The sequence below is a fragment of the Gopherus evgoodei genome, chromosome 2, assembly GCF_007399415.2.
Source record: "Gopherus evgoodei ecotype Sinaloan lineage chromosome 2, rGopEvg1_v1.p, whole genome shotgun sequence".
Taxonomy (NCBI): Eukaryota; Metazoa; Chordata; order Testudines; family Testudinidae; genus Gopherus; species Gopherus evgoodei.
The window spans coordinates 81,038,798-81,049,323 of NC_044323.1; the positions used below are offsets into that span (position 1 = coordinate 81,038,798).

At 42.0% G+C, this 10,526-nt stretch overlaps 1 long non-coding RNA gene across 1 annotated transcript; it reads left to right on the plus strand.

Moving 5' to 3' along the window:
* The first annotated feature begins 1,823 nt into the window (after positions 1 to 1,823).
* On the plus strand, positions 1,824 to 2,935 carry LOC115644888. Its single transcript, XR_003998620.1, has 3 exons — positions 1,824 to 1,988; positions 2,343 to 2,407; positions 2,574 to 2,935. It is a non-coding gene; the product is annotated as an uncharacterized LOC115644888 (long non-coding RNA).
* Positions 2,936 to 10,526: the final 7,591 nt, after the last annotated feature.

Genomic DNA, 10,526 nt, shown 5'->3' on the forward strand with positions numbered 1-10,526 from the left:
GCTGAGATTACCACCCCCACCTTGGAATCCACGGACAGGGGTGGGGTAGTGGTGGCAGAGCCCCCTAGAATTGCATGCAGCTCAGAGTAGAAGCGGCATGTTTTCGGCCCTGCCCTGGACCTTCTATTTGCTTCTTTGGTTTTCTGGTAGGCTTGTCTGAGCTCCTTAACTTTCACTCTGCACTGCACTGAGTCCCTGGTGTGGCCTTTCTCCATCACAGCCTTGGAAATTTTTTCAAATGGTTTTTCATTTCGTCTTTTGGAACGGAGTTCTGTTAGCACGGAATCCTCTCTCCATACAGCGATCAGATCCAGTACCTCCCGTGCGGTCCATGCTGGAGCTCTTTTTTGATTCTCAGGAGACTGCATTGTTACCTGTGCTGGTGAGCTCTCCATGCTGGTCAAACAGGAAATAAAATTCAAAAGTTTGCGGGGCTTTTCCTGTCTACTTGGCCAGTGCATCTGAGTTCAGATTGCTATCCGGAGCGGTCACAGTGGTGCACTGTGGGATACTGCCCAGAGGCCAATACCGTCGATTTACGACCACACTAACCCTAATCCAATATGGCAATACCGATTTTAGCGCTACTCCTCTTGTTGGGAAGGAGTACAGAAACCGGTTTAAAGAGCCCTTTATATCGAAATAAAGGGCCTTGTAGTGTGGACGGGTGCAGGGTTAAATCGATTTAATGCTGCTAAATTCTGTTTAAATGCGTAGTGTAGACCAGGACTTAGACACCTCTCACTTTGGTACCATAGAACATCCCCAGGCAGTTAGAAAGTTAGACAATTTTTCTTACATGAGATTTACCCATAAAAGGCTAAATATTCCCTGAACCAGTTTGCCACTGCACCAATCAACCAGAAAGCAGCAGAAATGTTTGATCTGCTGCCCCACTTCCACTGGTTTCCAAAGGCAGCTCCACCAACTGAGTCATGCCAGTTTCACTCAAGAAAGACCTTTCTCCTTTATCATTGCTAGGCATTGCATTTATGACAGCTTGTTATTCAAAGTGAGGCACTTTCACTTGTACAGAACCCCATGGGTGCTTTACAGTTCAAATGGGCTCTGAGAGTTTATGCTCTGTTCTTAGGCTATGTCTACACTTCCCTGCAGTTTGGAGTCTTTTTGAGGTTCAGTTTCCCAGCCTGTAAAATGGAGATCTATACTCCAAGCATCTGACGAAGGGGGTATTCACCCACAAAAGTTCATGTTCCAATAAGTCTGTTAGTCTATAAGGTGCCACAGGACTCTTTGCTGCTTATACTCCTGGAGTATCTCAGGTATGTCATGACATCTAGGGCTTCCGGCCAGGTGCAAAGGGTCCTCAACTTCTACTGCAGTCAGCAAGAATGGAGAGCTATAAACACCTTACCACATCAGGTCATTAATAATATTGTGGCCAAGTTTCCAGGTGCAATCAGTCATCTTGTGTCACCATGGTTTTGTGCCCAACTTGTGACACCTAAGGCCTAATTTATATGTGGATTGCCAGTGGTAGCTGTGAGTCTTTGACAGCTCTGAAAATAAGGCCCTAGGAGTTTCAAGCGGCCAAGCCTCCCCACCCCCTCCAAAAAAATGAAGGCTTGCAAAATTACTGAAGATTTCTGAAAATGTTGGCCCTGAAGGTTAGTAAAGTACTCAGAGATCCTCAGCTGAAAAGCCTTATGGAGGTTTTTTTCTGTTTTCTGAACAGTCATATACTTTCAAACCTGATTTCATGATTGGTAGTGTGACAGTTTCCTTTCTGATATGAACTTGTGTGATCGCCACGCTTCTGCTGTGACTCACCATTGGCCACCCAGACTGAGTTTACTGTGAAGTTTTTCAACACTTTTTCTATCTTACACATTTCCTGAAAGAGCTAGTAGAAAATATGTTTCCTGAAAATGTAGTAAGTGAAAAAGAATGGCTAACCCCCCCCCAATAAAAACTGCAAAACAAGCACAGCTATCCTGCAACTTCCTGTTTAGAGATTCAGCTTCAATGTAAGTGCCTCCTTATATCTTATACTTAGGAGAAAGGTAGTGATTTTAAATGTGTACACAGCTCATATAAAGGTATTTGGTATTTTTTTTTCCAACCAAGATGGGGCTCCTTTGAGCTGGGTGCTGTGTATGCATAAGCCTCAGAGTTTACAGCCTAGACAGAGAAGTCAGACAAATGCTGGGGACTGTAAAAAGGCTTGGAAAGTGTGATTAAAATTAGAGGTAAGCTTGAATCTGTTCTGAAAAACAGCAGGTCCAATGAGAGGTTTTGAAAGCAAACTGAGTTGGTGGAAACAAAACTAAAATGACTTCAGAAAGAATGTTTAGTAGTTGTTGTTTTCCTATCATTTCCAGATTGAGTCAAGTTTTCCTAATGTACCGAGAGTATCATACTAAATTTGACGTCTCTGAAATTTCAGGTAGGTGTCACAGAACAAAGCATGACCTTTTGCTACTGAAGAGGCAATACATTTTGTAAACGAAACACAGAATTTCTATTCACTCTCTGACTTTTCACTGAAACCTTACATCAATTTCAATACCCATGATGGTTTCACACCTCCACTCCTTGTCTAAAATCACTAGATCTGGGGAGAGTCTTCCTGGTTGACACCTGCACTCAAGACTAGCCTTTACAGATGAGACTGCTAGCAACATGTCTATGTATCTTGAATAGAGAAAACTGTCTTTGGTGATACTGAGAGATTTGGGAACCACTTGAACCTGAAACTTTTGTCCAAGTTTTGGAGACAAAAGACTCTTCTGGGTATGTCTCAGACACTATTGACTAGCATAAGGTAAACAGCGTTTTTTTAAATTTTGTGACAGTGTTTTTGTGCTTGGTTGTTGGAAATGGATTTCCTACTTCCAGTGCTGTGCTTCTTGTTTTTTCTTATTTCATCCCAGACATAGGAAAATTCTTTGTACTGAGACAAGCCCTGCTGAGAATGAAGATGGTGAATTTTGGTAATCGAGTAGCAGTGATGGTGGTTCAGGTTGGGAGGCCAGTTTGCAGAGACTGGAATGCACTTTTAAGTGTTTTTAAACGGGTATAAAGAAAGATAATTTGGGAATCTTTTGTCAGTAAAAGGAAAGATTATCACAATATTGTAACCAGAGATGGGCCAAGACTAGGACTAGTTCTAACCACACCTACTTCCTTCTCCCAAACCACCTCCACATTCTGCAAAAAAGCCCCCAAAAGTTTAATCTAAACAGTTTTTGTATAATTATAGTATACTCATATCCAAGATACTACAATTATATCAAATAATGAAAAAAAATTAATCATTGTTTTTTGTACATTTTAAATCCTCTGTAGGGTATTTTGATGAAATAATAACTACTAACTACACATAGTACAGTAGATGTAACTTTTAAATTGACAATAGTAAATAATAACTTGCATTCCAATAGTGCATTCTGTCCAAAGGTGTCAAATGTGCAGAGTGACAGGATGCTAGGAATCAGGAACTGAACCAGCACTCTAGTCAGTGGTTAACCAATTAGGCACCTGTGGTGGGAGAGGATGATTAAGGAGTGGAGTTCCTGATCACCCAATCAGATTGGGACTGAGAAGCTAATGAGCTAATTAGCCCACTAACAAGGAGGCTGTATAAAAACACAGGAAGGCAGTAGGGGAAGGAGGTGGGGCAGACAAAGACAAAAGGTTTATTAACTAGGAAAAAGCAATGAGAGTTATTTACAGGTTAAAGCAAATGAAAATATGCACAGATGAATTAAATCCTGAGAGAGACAGAGTGTTAGTCATCTGTCAATTCAAAATGTCTTTCAGGACAAACCCAGGTTGACCCTGGGATCTCTGCTTTAGTTTAGTCTCTCTACTCTGTGAGGGTTCAAACAGCAAAGAGATGAAAAATTCTCATGTGACCCTGTTTTATCTTTTGTATTTAGTCTTCCAGTCTATGAGACTAGTTCACTTTAAAGGATTCCTATCCATTACCATGAATAGATGCTACTCTGGATACTGTAGCAGGTTTAATCTGGTTTTCCGTACTGGATCTCATAAGTGGTCATTGGCAAGTAGAAGTGGATCCAGAAGACAGGAGAAAAACTGCTTTCACAGCAGGACAATGACAACTGCAATTTAAAATGATGGCTTTTGGCTTTGCACCAGCCATGTTTGAGAGGGTATGGAATGGAATACCACTGTAAATCCATTTGTTATACCTACATGATATCCTGAAGCATGCTTATATCTTTGAATAGGAACTGAGACATTAAGAAATGGTCTATGATAAGCTTAAAATCCAATGTCAAACTGAACCCAAAGGAATACGAGATGTTCCAAAAAGAGTTAATTTACTTTGGACATGCAATCTGTGAGAAGGGAATTTCCACTGACAAAAAGAAAATTGATGCTGTACAGAATTGGCCAACTCCCCAGACATTCACAGATGTGTAATGTCTTGTAGTGCTCTGCTCCTATTAGTCTGTGGTTTTGTCAATACTGAGAAATTATTGCATAGGTTAGGTGAGAAACAGTAAATATTTTTCTGGTCACCAGAGTGTGATTTAGCATTTGCAGAATGAGAAGGAGCCTTGTGTCTGCTCCTGTCTTATTTGACCGTGTTTCAAGCCCCTTTAATATTAGACACAGGCGTTAGAGCTAGATTTACAAAAGTATATACATGTCTAAAAATGCAGATAGGTTCTTAGTGGCATTTACAAAAGCTGGTTAGGTGCCTACTCTCAATGAAAGCCATTGGGGCACAATTTGACACAAGAATATATAGAAACCACCTAAGATGATACCAGAGAACAGATCTGCAGCTTGGCTGCTCTCACCAGCTGAGAATTAACTATGGAAGCTGAGGCTGAAAGAGTTGTAACAATAATGATTTCCCCATTAGAACAGAATGGGCAATATCTGTTCCAACTAGCAGACTCCACAGAAATAATGGAAAATCTTCAGTTGTCTGTTGAAAACATCCCTTTCCAGTTAGCTGACAGGAAATTGGGCCAGGAAAGAAAAGCTCCAAGGAAACGTGAAGGGGAACCAAATGAATTTGGGATGGTGCCATGAAATGTCCTGAGACTATGTAAATAGTGAAGCTTGTATAATTTATATTTAATATGTTAAATTATTTATTTTTTATCTCTCTGGGTCATTCAGGGTGACACCATCTTCATCTCCATCAAGGACAAAGAGCAGAGTTGTGATGGGTGGGGGGGTGGATATTACACTGAAAGGTTCTAATGCAGTCGTGGGCAACCTGCGGTCTGTGGGCTGCACGTGGCCCATCAGGGCAAGCTGCTGACAGGCTGCCAGACCGTTGGTTTACAATTTCATGGCCATCCACGAAAATTTAAACAAATGGTCTGATTGCTCGCCAGCGGCTTGCCCTGACGGGCCATGTGCAGCCTGCACACTGCAGGTTGCCCACCACTGTTTTTATGGCTGCCATCAAACAGGTCTGGCATGCAAAGACAGACTGACCTAGTTATAGACAATGGGTGTGCCAAGTACTCTTTTAAGCTCAATGGAAGGAGCAATTTAAGCCCCTTTATATAGTGAATCAGTGTCAGCGAATGGCAGCCACTGCCCTGGGCACTAAGCCACATGGCCAGGCCTGAGCAGAGCCAACTCAGGCTATGTCTGTACTGACCAGGGCCAGCTTTAGGCCTATTCCACCAATTCCCCTGAATTGGGCCCCGCACCTAAGAGGGCCCCGCGCCCAGTGAGAATCTCTTCCCTGGCTAGAGGGCCTTTTTAGTTTTTGCTCACCTGGCGGTGCTCTGGGTCTTCAGCGGCACTTCGGCGGCGGGTCCTTCAGTGCTGCCGAAGACCTGAAGCAAGTGAAGGACCTGCCGCCGAAGTGCTGCCGAAGACTCGGAGCACTGCCTGGTGAGTACAAGCCCCATGTGTTTTTTTTACCTGTGTTTTTTTTGTTTGTTTTTTTAAGTCATCCCTGCTGGGACCCCGTCAAAACTGTTTGAATTGGGCCCCGCATTTTCTAAAGCCAGCCCTGGTACTGACCCACAGTTCGGATGGTAGGGGTGTGAATTGCAATGTGCACCAAAGTGCTGTGCTGTTGGTACCCCTGCAGTCCGAACTGTGGGGCAATAAAGCCAAGCTCTCAGTTAGCTAAATAAGGGTCTCCCTGGCTGCAAATGCAAGGGCCAAAGTATTGATTTTCAGGCTGGGTGAGGGGGACGAAGAAAGCTATAGAAGTAGCTGCAAATGTGACCCTTAGAGGAAGCACAGAGACCGAGCTTCCTGAGCACAGGACTTCCTGGAGAGACAGATTTGGCGATTTCTGAGCAAGGAAACTGTCTTTTGTTTGTTTCTATTGTGTTCAGGGAACAAGGAGTTTGTGTACATTCTTCTGTAACTAAGCACGATTACACTAAGAATATATGTGACTCATATAACTGATTTCTCATCCTAACAGGAACACTGTCAAAACCCTGAATATTGGCTAATTGCTCAGGTCAAAAGGGCAATTATCATTCTTACTAGCAGTGAAGGGTTATAAACTTGAACATTTGAAGTCTGAAAATTTGGAACTTGATCTAATTTTTTCCCTAAATTGGGGCTGTTTGGATCCAGAGTTTTGAGGTCAGTACATCTCTAAAACAAAACAAACAAACAAACCCAAGATGGGCTACAGGACAGCTAGTTAAAGTCAACTGAATGTGTTGGGAGCTGGGACAACTGGGGATCTTAAGAGGTAAGGGAAGACTGAAGGGGAAAAAAACCCAGTACATGTTTTGAGGAAAACAGGATTAGGAAAAATCAAAGCATAAAGCAAGAGGTCCAGAGCAGGCAAGGAAAACTACAGGACGATGGGAATGGCAGGGAAAGATGAATGTCGGTAAACTGAGTGAGTGTATTGCATGTGCTTCAGACTAATAGTTTTTTTTGCTCACCACAATTCATCTGTTTTCTTGCCTGCTGCACTAATCTGACTGCTACTTGAGGGATGAAATTCTGATCTGTTGCACCAGTGTGAATGCAGAGTAACTCCCTTGAAGCTAATGGAGTTAACTCCATATTTGCATGGTGTAACTGAGAGCAGATTTTAATCTAAGAGCAGCTGTTCTGCTTTGGGCAGGTCTATTTATTATACCATAATGTGGGGCAGCCAAGCTGAAAACCTGCTTTGCACAGGTCTATTTGTGCACGACTAAGTCATGCTTGGGTTTCTACTTTTGGCATTCCAGATGTGCTGATGGTTTCAGTTAGCACTTCATGCTCTCCCCATTTGGTGTCTGACTAAAATGCACTTGAGCTTTTGCACTTTACATATGTGCAGAAAGATGTGGCTCAGGAAGAGATGAAACAAAGGGATCTGTGTGCAACCATTGCAACTTACGGATTCTGGAGGTGGTTCTAACTTACTGCCCTGGACTCCAGAGGACCCCTCTGGCAGCCAGGAACATCTCAAAGGTAGAGGTGCTCCAGCCACGTCCCATTTTTCCTAGCAACTCCTTGTCCACAAGGAGCTGGGTGGGGGGGATGGTCTAAAGTTAAGTGACTCTACACCTGGGCATTCCCCCTGAATCAGAGGAATTCTCAGGTAGCCAGTTAAACTGGCTCACTGGAGTGGTTCAGAACAGCCAGAGCTGGAGCTGTGATCTCTGTACCAGACAATTTGCTATTTAAGGACCTTATTCTGCTCACAGAGTAACTCACAGGAGTCCTCCCATTGCAGTCCATTGGGCTGCTTGTGTGAGTATGCGCTTTCAGCATGACAAATGGCTGTAAAATCAGATCCTAAGTGGACAAAACAGACACAAATTGAAGTTTGGGAGATACAGCACTAGATTCCTCCTCCCCCGCCCTTATTTCTGTTTTCCTTTTTGTAATCATCAAATACATAAATAAAAACCATTGTATAGGACTGTCATTCTGACTCCCCGTCTGGCATCAGGACAAAGTTTTCTCCTGTACTTTCTCTTTTGTTTCTCTTCATTTTTCTTTTGGAGCTGAACAGGGAGGAGCCTACAATTTACACATAAAAGGTCAAGTTCAAACTGTTGTAAGCAGGTGAAACTCTGCTGACAGCAGTGCAGTTGCTCCTATGGGCCACTGGGTCAAAACTGGCAGGATATTTTAATGAGGAATTTATCCAAAAAATTGTCCCAACCAGGGGAACACAAAATAGAATTGTGTCCTGCTTTATTGATTTCAAAGTTTAAAAGTGTTATGTTGGGCAGTGACTGGGCTATGTTAAGATCTTGGACTCGTTTATTCCATTTAAATTAATACAATTTCCCCCACCATTCCCCAAAAAGAAAATCCCACCCACTCTTCTTATTCAGCAATGGGGCTTGTCTGCAAATGATGTTCATACATTCTCTTTCCTGGAAACATTTCACCCTCCCCACTCTGCTGCAGATTATTCATGCTGCAAACAGCATTAATCTGAGGGGAAGGTTGCGCTCGAAAACCATTACCAAAGTGCAGGAAATATATATGTGCTCCTGTTTTGAGAGGAAGCATGTGAATTTGTCTCAGGGAGAGGAGATGGAATATGGGAGTGTTAGAGCTGCAATAGATGTCTCTCTATGGGTTGGTGAGCAAGCAGATACTGGACACAGTGTTGGTATATAATATTTTAAATGCTCTCTATTGATTACAAAACAAGTCTTAATCACTTCAGATTCACACCCCAAGCATACTATACCAGAGTCCAAAGGTCAGAATGGTCCCAATGGCCAGCCGAGGTTTCTTCCATCAGGATAAGATCATAAGATGTGGGATGCTTGCAAAAAGCACATCTATATCCACACAGGACCCTGGAGCAATAAACTACTCTGATTTGCAGAAATCATATGCACCTATTTATAGTCTGTTCCGTGGTGTCATCGGTTCTTTGCCTTTGTTTATTAGGCCTTCTACCCACACAATTCCAAAGAGACAATCCTGGGCGAGCCGCCACGATCCATTTCCTTCAAATCTTATACAATTTTATATCAGTCCATCTGGTGGTATTTGCTTTTCTGATGATTTTCTGTGTTTTTCTCAAAATACAAAGTTGTTTTTGCACAAAAATTTCTAATAGTCCTTAACCTTAAGTCCTTGCTTTGGTTGCTATCTTGCAGCACACACAATCATGTCAAGCATACGTCATTCATACCTGGCCTCAATGACCTATAACATTACAAAAATATATAAATCACAATGTGTGTGTGTGTGTGTGTGTGTGTGTGTGTGTGTATATATATATATATATAGAGAGAGAGAGAGAGAGAGAAAGAGAGAGAGAGAAAGACCTACATTCAAAAGTTATGTTCTGTTCAGGTCCTTAAACAGTGTCCTTTCCTGAGCATCTTCCAACAATACCTTGAGTGACATGACTCACATATGTTGTGTGTTCCTTCTCTATTCACATCAAGGGGAAATTGCATATGGATTCTTTGTTGATTAGTTTTGTTTTTTATGAAAGGCCATGAGCTTTTATTAGTGAACACCGAGGAGAGGCAGAGTGTCCTGCCCTTGGAACATAAAGTGGTCAGGTTTAAAGGTGTCTCTTATATCCTGTGGTAGTGAGTTCCATAGTCTTGAACAGCCCACAAGAAAGTCTTATCTCCTGCACAAACAAGCTCTTCCCTTGTGGTGTACAGCTCTGTTGTGCCCAAGTGTCACAGCTGTCAACTGCAGTCTTCGGCTGAGAGACTTAGACAAATTGTAAGTATCCAGAGGGCAAATTACTTAGAGCCTTGAATAGAAGGACCAAGACCTTTAATTTGGATGTGATATTCTGTGGGGAGCCAGAGTAGTGAGCAAAGGACAGGTCAGATGTGCTCCCATAAGACACATGGCTGAGGAGATAAGCTACTAGATGTGGTTTTCTCAGGGCTGAAGTTTTCATTCCCAAGTAGTCTGCATTGCTGAAGCCCATTTGGGAAGTAATGACACTACATATTGGTTTGGGTCATTTGGTTTAATACTGAACGCTTAAAAGTAAGACTCTTGTCATCAACTACAAACTCTTCCTCTCTTTTACCAAAAACTGAGAGAACCTGGTTTTATTAAACTAAATTTGGCAAAAATTTTAGCTAGGTATCTACCAGAGTTAAAGCAAAGTTCCCTAAGTTTTGTCAAGATGGGAAAGATAGGAAAGGATGTTACAAGCATCACATGGTTTGGTGACAATTACCACAATTATGGTTAAACATTGTTAATGTTTATAGTGTGGACAGGGCATTCAGATAAAGTTTTTCCATATTCACAGATGGTGTTAAGAACTCAAGGAAAACAGACACATAAGAATGTTTTCAGTGAGACAGATGGGGCAATAGCAACATTTCAGTTTAAGTTGGTGTTTGGTTTCACAATTATTTAATCTAAAATGCGGAAAGCCAACAAAAAAACACACAAGAAACAGACTGTGGTACATGAGTTGGTTCCTACTAAAAGATGACTAAGGCCTTGTCTATACTTAAGTTACATGAGTTCATCTTTGAATCAGTTTCAAAACAGATCTAGTTAAGCCAGTGCAAAAACCTTCAGGGACACTGAAGTTGATTTAAACCTGGGTTATGTTGATTTAACTTAACGTGGTAAGG